The sequence below is a fragment of the Actinia tenebrosa genome, unplaced genomic scaffold, assembly GCF_029948245.1.
Source record: "Actinia tenebrosa isolate PJP-AT-01 unplaced genomic scaffold, QUT_ActTen_1.0 PGA_scaffold11__36_contigs__length_13525064, whole genome shotgun sequence".
Lineage (NCBI taxonomy): Eukaryota > Metazoa > Cnidaria > Anthozoa > Actiniaria > Actiniidae > Actinia > Actinia tenebrosa.
In genome coordinates this window covers 13,151,915-13,164,919 of record NW_028292571.1, presented here as the reverse complement: position 1 = coordinate 13,164,919, position 13,005 = coordinate 13,151,915, and the positions used below count along the sequence as shown (strand labels likewise).

Genomic DNA, 13,005 nt, shown 5'->3' with positions numbered 1-13,005 from the left:
TCGTTTTTATTTGGCTGTGACGGAACTTCCTCTCCCCAGTCCCCCTTCCCTTCCCTTTGGGCCGCTACGCAGGCTAGGTTTGATCAATTCCATTATTGTGCTTGACCTAAAAATATTTATTGGCACGTGAAGTATTCTATTCACATTGGTCCCTTTGTACTCATTTATAAGAGTATACATCGCTCCATATGCAATAGCGCAGCGCAAAAATGACGTCATCAAAACGAAGACACAGGCGAAACTCAGACAAACAAACTTATACTTTACTTTCAGCAGATAATTTTCATAGCCAATCGAAGTAAATCTTAGTTTACATGGGTTATTATTCCAACTTTTAGTAAAGATAATTAAATCGGTTCGTATATATAATGCTGTCACGGTTAAACAGAATGCTATGTTTGTCTGAGTTTTTAAGCTATTTTTAGAATCTGTGTGCTGCGCTATTAAGTACCATTATTGTAGATTTTTACTACAACCAAACCCCGATGTCATGTGAGCTCGATCTATTAACAGCAAACTAAAATACGACTTCATTTCTTTTGCCCGTTTTCGATATTCCAGTTGAATGATGGAACACGAAATAATTTGAATATATCGAGGCTAACTCCGGGGATTCATCAAAACAATAATGCCATTATATTATTACAGTAATGATGAAAAGGTAAATTATACACCGTGAAAAGATGAAACAACTTACTGACGTTTCGGACGCTAGTCCTTCGTCGGAGTAAAAGAGAAGGACTAGCGTCCGAAACGTCAGTAAGTTGTTCCATCTTTTCACGGTGTATAATTTACCTTTTCATCATTACTGTTTCATTAGAAACACCGACGCAGCTCACACTAGTTTTTAGCTAGTTATATCTTTCCATTATATTATTGCTTCCCAGAGCCTCCACTCAAAATATTTGGTGCTTGACCACTCAACCAAATTTAATTGACGAAGTTGGCTATTGCGACATCGTATGCCAAACATTATACTGTGTTTTTGTCGAGAAAAAAGCACAAGGGAATTTACTTCCAGGTAAGAAATCCATTTATTAGCGATAGTTTAGTTTGAATATCAAAGTTCAAATGGTTTAGATTTTGCTCAAGATGAGATAACAACATGTATTTCCGCCTTGATATCGTGTGTTTTCACTTCTAGAATACCGAAGAAAACCAACCAAGGCGTCTAGTTAGAGGTGCTTAGAGTTTAACTGAATACCTTGAAGTGAAGGTAAGATGTGTTTGGGGTGTCGCCGGATTTAGTCCTTGATTCAAGCATTGAAAGAACCATGTATTTTATGTATTTTATTTCGAGCATGTTGAGAGTGATTTCACAGCTCAGGCTACCATGCAAATTAACGCCATAGTGAGATATTTGTGAAGGAAAAACGTAGATAAACCTTCAAACAGAGAAGAGAAAACGAACCAAAAAGAAACTATACTAAAAAGAATTAAATATACCACAACAAGATAAAGAAAAGGGACAAAATTCAGGAGAAAATTAACAAACAACTCTACACAAACTGAAACCCGAGACCGAAAATCAATAATAAATAGATACTGACAATAATAGTAATAAATTATATTTAGTAATATGGCGTTGTTCTTCTTTATTCATTGTTTTATACACTATAATAGTGCTAGTCGGCATCGATCTTCATATTCATCTGTGCTTAGTTTTAATAATAATGATCTTACGTTAGTTCTAATGATATCTTGATAGATTGTTTAACCTCTCATAATTTGAAAAGTTCAGCCTAATCGCACACCGTAGCAGCTCTTTTGCATAAAAAATGACAGTATAATCAGCCATGCATTCTCCATACCAATGCTAATGGGAGGAGCTAAGAAGTTTACTTGTGAATCAATGCATACCATTATCTAAACTTGTGCGTGATGTTAGCCTTGCTGAAATCTTGATACTTTTACATATCTAATAGCTAATTACATAGCTAATTGATCATTCTTTATCTTGTTTTCATACGATAAGCAATAGTAATTAGAAAACTGATGTCTATCTTAGTCTGTAACAACATTCGTTTTCTCTCTAATAACATAACTCCAACTAAGACTGTTGAACAATCGAACACGAAATAATCTGACTAATATATCGAGGGTAGCTCCGGGGTTGATTCAAAACAATGATGCCATTATGTTATTGCTTCCCACAGCCTCCACTCAAAATATTTGGTGCTTGACCACTCAACCAAATTTAATTGACGAAGTTGGCCATTGCGACATCGTATGCCAAACATTATACTGTGTTTTTGTCGAGAAAAAAGCACAAGGGAATTTACTTCCAGGTAAGAAATCCATATATTAGCGATAGTTGAGTGTGATATCAAAGTTCAAATGGTTTAGATTTTGCTCAAGATGAGATAACGACATGTATTTCCGCCTTGATATTGTGTGTTTTCACTTCTAGAATACCGAAGAAAACCAACCAAGGCGTCTAGTTAGAGGTGCTTAGAGTTTAACTGAATACCTTGAAGTGAAGGTAAGATGTGTTTGGGGTGTCGCCGGGTTTAGTCCTTGATTCAAGCATTGAAAGAACCATGTATTTTATGTATTTTATTTCGAGCATGTTGAGAGTGATTTCACAGCTCAGGCTACCATGCAAATTAACGCCATAGTAAGATATTTGTGAAGGAAAAACGTAGATAAACCCTCGAACACAAAAGAGAAAACGAACCAACAAGAAATTATACTAAAAAGAATTAAATATACCACAACGAGACAAAGAAAAGGAACAAAATTCATTAAAGAATGGTAGGAACTTGTGGATAAATTGAATCACCAGAAGAGAAAACGAACCAACAAGAAATTATACTAAAAAGAATTAAATATACCACAAAGAGACAAAGAAAAGGAACAAAATTCATTAAAGAATGGTAGGAACTTGTGGATAAATTGAATCACCAGAAGAGAAAACGAACCAACAAGAAATTATACTAAAAAGAATTAAATATACCACAAAGAGACAAAGAAAAGGAACAACATTCAGGAGAAAATTAACAAACAACTTTACACAAACTGAAACCCGAGACCGAAAACCAATAATAAATAGATAACAATAATAGTAATAAATTATATTTAGTAATATGGCGTTGTTCTTCTTTATTCATTGTTTTATACGCTATAATAGTGCTAGTCGGCATTGATCTTCATATTTCTCTGTGCTTAGTTTTGATAATAATGATCTTACGTTAGTTCTAATGATATCTTGGTAGATTGTTAACCTGTCATAATTTGAAAATTTCAGCCTAATCGCACACCGTAGCAACTCTTTTGCATAAAAAATTACAGAATAATCAGCCATGCATTCTCCATAGCTTGCACTGGAAGACTTATGGTAACGGATAAATTATAACATATTTGATTCTTGTATTCTTGATTACTGAATGCAGTTCTTACAAGGAAATCTGTGGAAACAGTTCGAAATAGCATCACTATTTCAGAGTACTTTTATTAACCAAAGTATGCTTTTGAAAATAGAAAACGCTTAGCCAAGGTATTTACATGTCATGCATCAGGTCAGAGACAAAACATCGTAACAGATTATTGAGATTTTGGACAAATGGATCTAAATCGAAGTTATTTTTTTATACAAAAAGTAGAGTCTTTTTTCTTCTTTTTTTTTTCTTTTTTTCTTTCTTTCTTTCTTTCTTTCTTTCTTTCTTTTCTTTTTTTTTCTTTCTTTTGTTTTCATTTTTTTGCATTGTCAATTTATATTCGATTGTATTTTTTTCTGACGCCTTGGGGTCATACGGCGGGGGTGCTGACAGAATATTCCGGAATTAGAAATTTATTTTTAATTTATTTTTCATAAGTTTTAAAAGAATAGTGCTAAAATGACTGAGCAAAGGGGTAAAAGCTGTGTAGGGCGTAACCACAGGTACCAATGCTAATGGGAGGAGCTAAGAGGTTTACTTGTGAATTCAATGCATACCATTATCTAAACTTGTGCGTGATGCTAGCCTTGCTGAAATCTTATATCGATACTTTTACATAGGCAATTGATCATTTTTTATCTTGTTTTCATACGATAAGCAATAGTAATTAGAAAACTGATGTCTAGCTTAGTCTGTAAAAACATTCGTTTTCTCTCTAATAATATAACTCCAACTAAGACTGTTGAACAATCGAACACGAAATAATCTGAATATCTCAAGGCTAGCTCCGGGGTTGGTTCAAAACAATGATGCCATTCTATTATTGTTTCCCACAGCTTCCACTCAAAATATTTGGTGCTTGACCACTCAACCAAATTTAATTGACGAAGTTGGCCATTGCGACATCTAACGCGAATGAAGCGATTTCGAATGTCAGTCTTGTTCCAGCTCCTGTAGTTTCCTTTTTTTTAAATATATATATAGTAGAGAATATTATTATTTCTATTGCTACACATGGGTTAATACCAGCTTTTACCAATGGTACTAGCTGATCCATTTTTGTAAGGTAAAATAAAGCAGTTATTATTATTATTATAAAAACATCTCTGCGCGAAAGATACGCTTTGTTACTGGTGGTCTTTGAAAATATGGTAGCCGTATCAATTAGCCTCAGATATTGATCTCATGTTGACATCGTTGTGTTGACAGATACGGATGGAGATAATCTTACCAATCTTACATTGTGATTGACAGCTATAATTTTGAGCATTGTGATTGGCAGTAATTTTGAGCATTGTGATTGGCTGTCATTTTGAGCATTGTGATTGGCTGTAATTTGGAGCATTGTGATTGGCTGTAATTTACCGACTGATTTTTGGCTTGGTAAATTTGGCGGGAAGCAAGAACGAATAGTCCATCGTACCCGAGTCAAAATACAAAAAAGCGGCGGGCTTTGCGAAAATCTATGTTTCGGGCATTAGATTTAATGTAAATTGAAGAGTAAATACTCGCGCTATGTGATTGGTCATGCTGTAACGTCATGAGGGCGTGTCCCTCATAAGGATTAACATATATACATTTTGTAATTCTAGTATTGATTTCAGTTGTCACGAGTTATCAAAGAGTATTCATCTAGGTTAGTTAATCGTATTGTAATGGTCATGGCGTATTAAAATGTAGAGTACAGTATTCCACTCGGTGTGTGCTACCGCTAGTCACAGGGACACAACACTGGCATATACTTTGCAGTGTTACGACTGTTTTCGTGCCACCAGCTGTTTACAGTCATACGAAAACTGCTCTAACAACCAGTTGTGTGTAACAGTTGTAGAGAGTTGTAGATCCGTTACAAAACGAAACTAAAATTTTTAGAAATTTTTCTGATTACCTACAGGACAAGGAAAGTCTCTTATTTTCGAAATAGCAATGACATAAAAGGAAATTCTTAACGAGCTAGTGGGCTTGGGTGCTCTTTCAGGTCAAACGGAGTTTAAAAGGCTGTTAATTAGACAAGTAGTGGTAAAGATGAAACAAGTGAAATACAGTTAATAGCGCTTTTTCAGGTTTTCTTCCGATCATTTACTCTCGTATGAAGACGCCTCAAAATTTTTCGTCCACAGGACCATTTTCGACATCGTTTAATTTTCGATTGTTTTAAATTTGTCTAAATGTAAGTGCAACTGTTCAGTTGATATATTTAATGTATGTATACAATTATGATATTTAAGAAGAAACTACAATGGAGTGATTTTTAAAAGAAATTCGTATTGTCCTTGGTTGATTCGTACTTAAGAGCGACTGTCCAGAAATATCGAGCACGGGGCGGCCACAGTCAAAAAATAAAAGTCCTTCATTTTTGGTCTGTAGACACTATTAGATGAGTTTATGAACGTACTGGGGTCGGTTTTTCGATCTACGTAAAAAATCCGGATTTTTTTGAAAAAAACGATTTCACCCCGTGTCGGTCTAAAAATTGCTCAAGAAACGGCTGCGAATTACGCTTTCAAAAACATTCTCGCTCCAAGTGAAAACCTAAGTTACAATCAAATTTGCAACTGAATTCAAGAAAAGGGGTGTTGAACAATTGTTCCAGGTGATTTTAGACGTTTTAAACTAAACTTTAGATAGAAAAAATTGCATTCTTCCAGCACAGTTATTCACAGTCTCGATTTTACCTCACATTTATAAAAGCGATTTCTTGCATGTGGCCATTCTCCAATTTTTACAAAACTCAAGCTGTACAATGTTCAAATGATAGAATAACACGAACTACAAAAATTAGTTTGGGTTTTTCAACAGGCCTTATGAAAACTTTATGCGAATTTGGAAAAATTTGCCATGTAAATATGCAAATTAGCAGTTTGTTTACATCTCTACACCACAGATCACGGCCGCGAAAAAAGTCATCTAAAATAGTTTTAACGGCTTATTAATCCACACATTAGCCTATCTAATGACTATAAGCATGATTGGCCTTTGTTATTATTTTAAACGATTATTTGTTGAAGTTAAGCCTACACTTCCGGTGTTGAAGACACTCATAAGCAGGGATCAAACCTGTCAAAGCGGATTATGTGAGCTGATGGAGTGACAAACAACAGTTTGCGCGGAGCCGGACGTGAAGTCGTTTTGTACAGTACGTTTTTTATTGCCCGAACATCTTGTGATTTGGCATAAACTAAAGAGAATCACTCGTTATCAAGACTCTCTATGAGTTTCAATGATATTGTTCTTTACGACAAAAAGACCCCGATTTGAATAAGGCTACGTTCATATTGTATGGCAGAAGGGGCGGGGGCAGATGAAATCTTTAAATGACAAAACAATTCTTAAGACCACCCCCCCTTTTATTGGTAAAACTTTTTCCGATCCCCCTAAATTTCATCTGCCCCCCCCCCCTCACCACCACTCTCTGCCATACATTATGAACGCATCCTAATGTCTCATGGAATTCAGACATCAAAGAACTAGTTTATATAATAAGTTCATATAATAGAATCATCGAACCACATCCCACATCGATTTGCAATCAAGTAGCTTGCGTCCCTCGTGTTTTTCGACTTAACAAAGTCAATTCTTCCATTCGTAAGATAACTTCACTCTCTTCGTTGGCCTCCCCAAGACTATTTCTATATGTGTAAGGGACTGGTCATAAAGTATGGGGGGGGGGGGGGGGGGTTGGGGGGCAAAATCAGGGGATGGGACACATAATTTTGAACTCCTTAAAAGGGGTGGACTGTTGATAAAATTTGACAACTAAAATGGGTGGGCCTGCAATTTTGCTTCTAAACTGGTTTTGGGTCATCAGGATTTTCAGCATCATTTTATGTGGGCCACGATAAAAAACACTGATTCTATTCTGATTTTGCCCACTCCCACCCCCCCCCCCCCCTATATTTTATAACCAGTCCCTAATCAATAATGTAGTAGCGTCAAGCTTGCACAATTTCACGACTGAGCACTGCGCAAGTAGTCATGGCGTCGTATAGACCGTATATATTAGTCAATTTAATGCTAACAATCCACCAACCTTCCTGAACCAACAGTAAGAAAAACACCAGTCTCTTTTAACACAGTTTTCGATCCACTTTTGCTCAAACCCCACTCTGCTTTTGGATTCCTTTTGACATCGGCTTTGTGCTGAGAAAGAGTTACGGGTACAGAACATTTCGCTGATGTCCGTTTCCAGCTGACGCCCAAACGCACGGTGATTCCGACAGATTGTAGGGCTGTCTATGTTTCTAGAGGGCTCAAAAATACATACTCTTGCGAGAATTAATTCGACCTCGGTTTCAACTTCAACTATACTAAAACATCGTTTGTCCTCGGCGGTATCCCGTTTACATCTTGTCAAAGGAACGTTAGTGACAGATCTACTTCTTTCTTTTGGGTCAAACCCACAATGACCACAAATGATAGCTTGAAAAGAACATGATTCACGAGCCTCCATAACTGATGCTCACCATAATTAACAAATTTCTATACTGACTATAAACACTTTGTTAAATGCTGCTTTTATTTTTGTCTACCTGGTAATGTACAACAAATTTTTGGAATTTGATTGAAACTATCAAATTCCTGGACATTTCGGCCACACACACGTCATGTTCAGATCACAGTTCTATCAAATCGCACTATCGACATAAAATGTTATATATATACTTTAAAATGTATTTTCTTTTTTCTCATAGTCTTATATCAGATTTACGCTTCCACGAAACCAGGCGAGTCTATCATACATTCGATCTATTGTACAGCCATGAAGCTAGTGGGGTAGGGGAGGGGGGATTGTATATCAGGCTACAACTGCACTCATTATACATGTAACCAATTTTAAACATGACTTCGATCAAGCAAGAAAACATATGACAACTAAAAAAACAAATCTTTATAATGAGTGATTCTCTTTAGTTTATGCCAAATCACAAGATGTTCAGGCAATAAAAAACGTACTGTACCAAACGACGTCACGTCCGGCTCCGCGCAAACTGTCGTTTGTCACGCCATCAGCTCACATAATCCGCTTTGACAGGTTTGATCCCTGCTTATTTACAAAGTAATGCAAACTTTCAAGCATACTCAGTATGTGAAAATACTATGTGATAAGCTGGATACCACTAGTGAGGAATAGTAACGTTTATAGAGCATGTTAACAGTCATTTATGATTACTAAGTTTACTACGCACCGATGGAATGCCACCGAGGCAAGCAAGCTGAGTGTCTTCAACACCGGAAGTGTAGGCTTAACTTCAACAAATAATCGTTTAAAATAATAACAAAGGCCAATCATGCTTATAGTCATTAGATAGGCTAATGTGTGGATTAATAAGCCGTTAAAACTATTTTAGATGACTTTTTTCGCGGCCGTGATCTGTGGTGTAGAGATGTAAACAAACTGCTAATTTGCATATTTACATGGCAAATTTTTCCAAATTCGCATAAAGTTTTCATAAGGCCTGTTGAAAAACCCAAACTAATTTTTGTAGTTCGTGTTATTCTATCATTTGAACATTGTACAGCTTGAGTTTTGTAAAAATTGGAGAATGGCCACATGCAAGAAATCGCTTTTATAAATGTGAGGTAAAATCGAGACTGTGAATAACTGTGCTGGAAGAATGCAATTTTTTCTATCTAAAGTTTAGTTTAAAACGTCTAAAATCACCTGGAACAATTGTTCAACACCCCTTTTCTTGAATTCAGTTGCAAATTTGATTGTAACTTAGGTTTTCACTTGGAGCGAGAATGTTTTTGAAAGCGTAATTCGCAGCCGTTTCTTGAGCAATTTTTAGACCGACACGGGGTGAAATCGTTTTTTTCAAAAAAATCCGGATTTTTTACGTAGATCGAAAAACCGACCCCAGTACGTTCATAAACTCATCTAATAGTGTCTACAGACCAAAAATGAAGGACTTTTATTTTTTTGATTGTGGCCACAAATTTTCGATTTTGCTCGATATTTCTGGACAGTCGCTCTTAATTATTTGTTGACTGGGATTGTATTGTTATTGCAGATGGCCGCAGCACAAGAGTATTCCACAGAAGAACTTAACTACTTCAGGGTTTGCAACGTCACCACTCGAATCATTGCTAAAAGACTACGAGTAGTCTTCAAGCAATTATGGGACACTCATTACCAGGCGACACACGGCCCGTGGCAAGATACGGCTAAGAATGGCATTGATTTATACAGCATGGAATCTTCGAAAAGTCGTAAGAGAAAATCACGAGAACTTTTAATTTTGAGAAATGGCAATAGACTTGAATGGGACTGTACCTGTCTTTTTGTTGCCATTCTTTATTCAGATAGTATTGGCAAGGGTCTCGATCCCGTTGTTAAGAATGCCGTGGATGATTTACGTCAGTTCCGTAATAAAGTCTTTGCTCTTTTGTCTGATGGAAAGTTAAGAGAAAAGGAATTTCAAACCTCTATCCAAACGGTAATAGATGCTTTTATCGCCCTAAAACTAGACACTGCTGATATAGAGGCAATCAAAAACCAGAAAACATTTCCTACAGAGGAACTACGTCTCACTCAGGAGGAACTACGTCTCACTCAGCAACAGTTAGAAAAGGAGAAAAAACGTAACGAGGAACCACGATCGTTTTGTGTTTTGCCACCCAAACCATCCCACGAAGTTATCGATCGTCCAAGCGAAATGAATGAGATACTACAAGAAATGACAAGGTTGAGAAGCGCAAACAAAAATGAAATAACGGTTGTTTATCTGTCTGGGAATCCTGGCTGTGGCAAAAGTGAAATAGCAAGGCAGATAGGTGAGAGGGTTTTCGATGATGTTCCTGATAACGCGACAGATCAAGTAAAGTTTGTGTTCGCCCTAAACGCATCCAGTACAGAAACATTAATACAATCATATATTGGATTTGCAATTACTTTAAACTGCGATGAGAAATCTACTACGAGTATTGGAACATCAAAAGATCTTTCTCCGGAAGACAAACTTATTCATCTTAAAACTCTTGTAGCTCCCAAACTGCGAAAGTATTCTTCATGGCTCTTGATCGTGGATAACGTCACAGACGTTAAATCAGTCTTCAGATTCTTGCCAAAGGCGAGAGAGAAGACGGAAGGCAATGGTCAGATACTTTTTACCACACAAGACAGTCGATCTATTGGTGCCAATAATTCGTACACTTACCATTTATCCCTTAGTCGCGGTATGAAACCTGATGAAGCGGTAAAAATACTTTTTGAAATATCGGGCGTTGCTTCAAATAAAGAATGCATTTTACGAGTTGCGAAGGCTTTAGATTTCCAGCCACTAGCACTAGCGTGTGCAGCAACTTACATGAAGCGTGTAAGTGATAAAACCTCAATCTCATGGGAAGAATATTTACAGAAGATTGAAAATGGCAAGCGAGAAGCGACTGAAGGAGAGTATAAAAGAATTAGCGTAACTTACTCTCAATCAATGACTGCAGCAGTCAAGTTGGCCTTAGAAAAAGAAATGGCTGCAGACATGGTTATGATGCATGCTTTTCAGTTCTTGTCTGCGTTGGGCCCTGAGCGGATACCCTGGGAATATGTCGTAGAATATGTAACACGGTGCATGACAGATCAAGACGAAGGAGTCGTGGCCGCCACTGTCTTTTCATCTTCACTTATTCTTAATTATTCCGAAGGCCAGTCAAAAGAGATTGGTATACATCAAGTTGCACATAGCTGTCTACAAGATATTGTTCTACACAAGAGCAAAAAAGAAGAATTTCATTTCTTGGTAAACGTAATTAATGCTTTTTCAGCACTCTTAAAAGCCTTTGATGAGAACAACGTCAATCACATTACAACAACAAAATTGGTAGCAGTGCATTTTATGCACTTCTCAAAACATTTAACCAATTTTACAACGGAATCTTTATCTCCAATAAAACAGAAAACAAATTTTGAACAAAAACAAAACGAGTACGTAAGCTACTTCTCGGCCGCTGGAGACGTCTGCCAAACCCACGCTAAGCATGAAGCTGCGAAAACATTGTTTAAAACAGTACTAATGATCAAATAATTTTATCATCATTGCAATCATCCAACACTTGCTCCTACATTGACTAAAATTGGATTGACCCTCTTTAGTTTGGGCAAGCATGAAGAAGCACAGGAACTTCTCGAAAGAGCATTGACTATTGCTGAGAAGTCGTTCGGTCAAAATCATTTAAAACTTGCTACTACATTGAATAATCTAGGATCGAACCTCATTCATCTGGGCAAGAATGAAGAAGCGCAACTATGTCTCGAAAGAGCATTGACTATTCAAGAGATGGCGTATGATCAAAATCATCCAACACTTGCTACTACATTGAATAATCTAGGATCGAACCTCATTCATCTGGGCAAGCATGAAGAAGCGCAACTATGTCTCGAAAGAGCATTGACTATTCAAGAGATGGCGTATGATCAAAATCATCCAACACTTGCTACTACATTAAATAATCTGGGATCGAACCTCATTCATCTGGGCAAGCATGAAGAAGCGCAGAAATGTCTCAAAAGAGCATTGACTATTGGAGAGATGGCGTACGGTCAAAATCATCCAACACTTGCTACTACATTGAATTATCTAGGATTGAACCTCCATCGTCTGAGCAAGGATGAAGAAGCGCAGAAATGTTACGAGAGAGCATTGACTATTCAAGAGAAGGCGTATGATAAAAAATCATCCAACACTTGCTCCTATATTGTATAGGTTAGGATTGCACCTCCGTAAACTGGGCAAGCATGAAGAAGCACAGAAATATCTCGAGAGAGCATTGACTGTTCAAGAGAAGGCGTATGATCAAAATCATCCAACACTTGCTCGTATATTGAGTGCTCTAGGATCGAATCTCCATGATCTGGGCAAGCATGAAGAAGCGCAGAATTGTTTCGACAGAGCTTCGACTATTCAAGAGATGGCGTATGATCAAAATCATCCAACACTTGCGCTACATTGAATAATCTAGGAAGCGAACCTCATGGGTCTGGGCTATTAAAGAGATTGCGTAAGATCAAAATCATTAATAACTTGCTGATGCATGCATTGAATGATCCTCTGATTCATTGATCTAGTAAGAGTAAACTTATTCTAGAATACAGCATTTTGAAGTTTATTCGTTGTCAAGAAACTATAAACAATCCGAATGACACTCATGGTTCCAGAGATTCATTGATCTAGTAAGAGTAAACTCATACTCGAATACAGCATCTTATAGTTTATTCGTTGCCAAGAAACTATAAACAATCCGAATGACAGTCATGGTTCCAGTGATTCATAGATCTAGTAAGAGTAAACTCATACTCGAATACAGCATCTTAAAGTTTATTCGTTGCCAAGAAACTATAAACAATCCGAATGACACTCATGGTTCCAGAGATTCATAGATCTAGTAAGAGTAAACTCATACTCGAATACAGCATCTTAAAGTTTATTCGTTGCCAAGAAACTATAAACAATCCGAATGACAGTCATGGTTCCAGAGATTCATTGATCTAGTAAGAGTAAACTCATACTCGAATACAGCATCTTATAGTTTATTCGTTGCCAAGAAACTATAAACAATCCGAATGACACTCATGGTTCCAGAGATTCATAGATCTAGTAAGAGTAAACTCATACTCGAATACAGCATCTTAAAG

At 36.9% G+C, this 13,005-nt stretch overlaps 1 protein-coding gene across 3 annotated transcripts in view; it reads left to right on the top strand.

Moving 5' to 3' along the window:
- Positions 1 to 472: 472 nt before the first annotated feature.
- The window catches only part of LOC116287758 (uncharacterized), a 92,475-nt gene continuing 79,942 nt past the window's right edge, over positions 473 to 13,005 (top strand). The window contains exons 1-5 of one of the 3 annotated variants that reach the window (XM_089027346.1): positions 473 to 661; positions 888 to 1,021; positions 1,145 to 1,216; positions 2,157 to 2,288; positions 2,411 to 2,482. The gene's annotated coding sequence lies outside the window, so the exon portion shown is untranslated. Of the gene's footprint in view, positions 662 to 727; positions 760 to 785; positions 1,022 to 1,144; positions 1,217 to 2,156; positions 2,289 to 2,410; positions 2,483 to 13,005 lie in introns of those variants that run through there. The other 2 variants (XM_089027345.1, XM_089027348.1) reach the window with 2 other exon arrangements.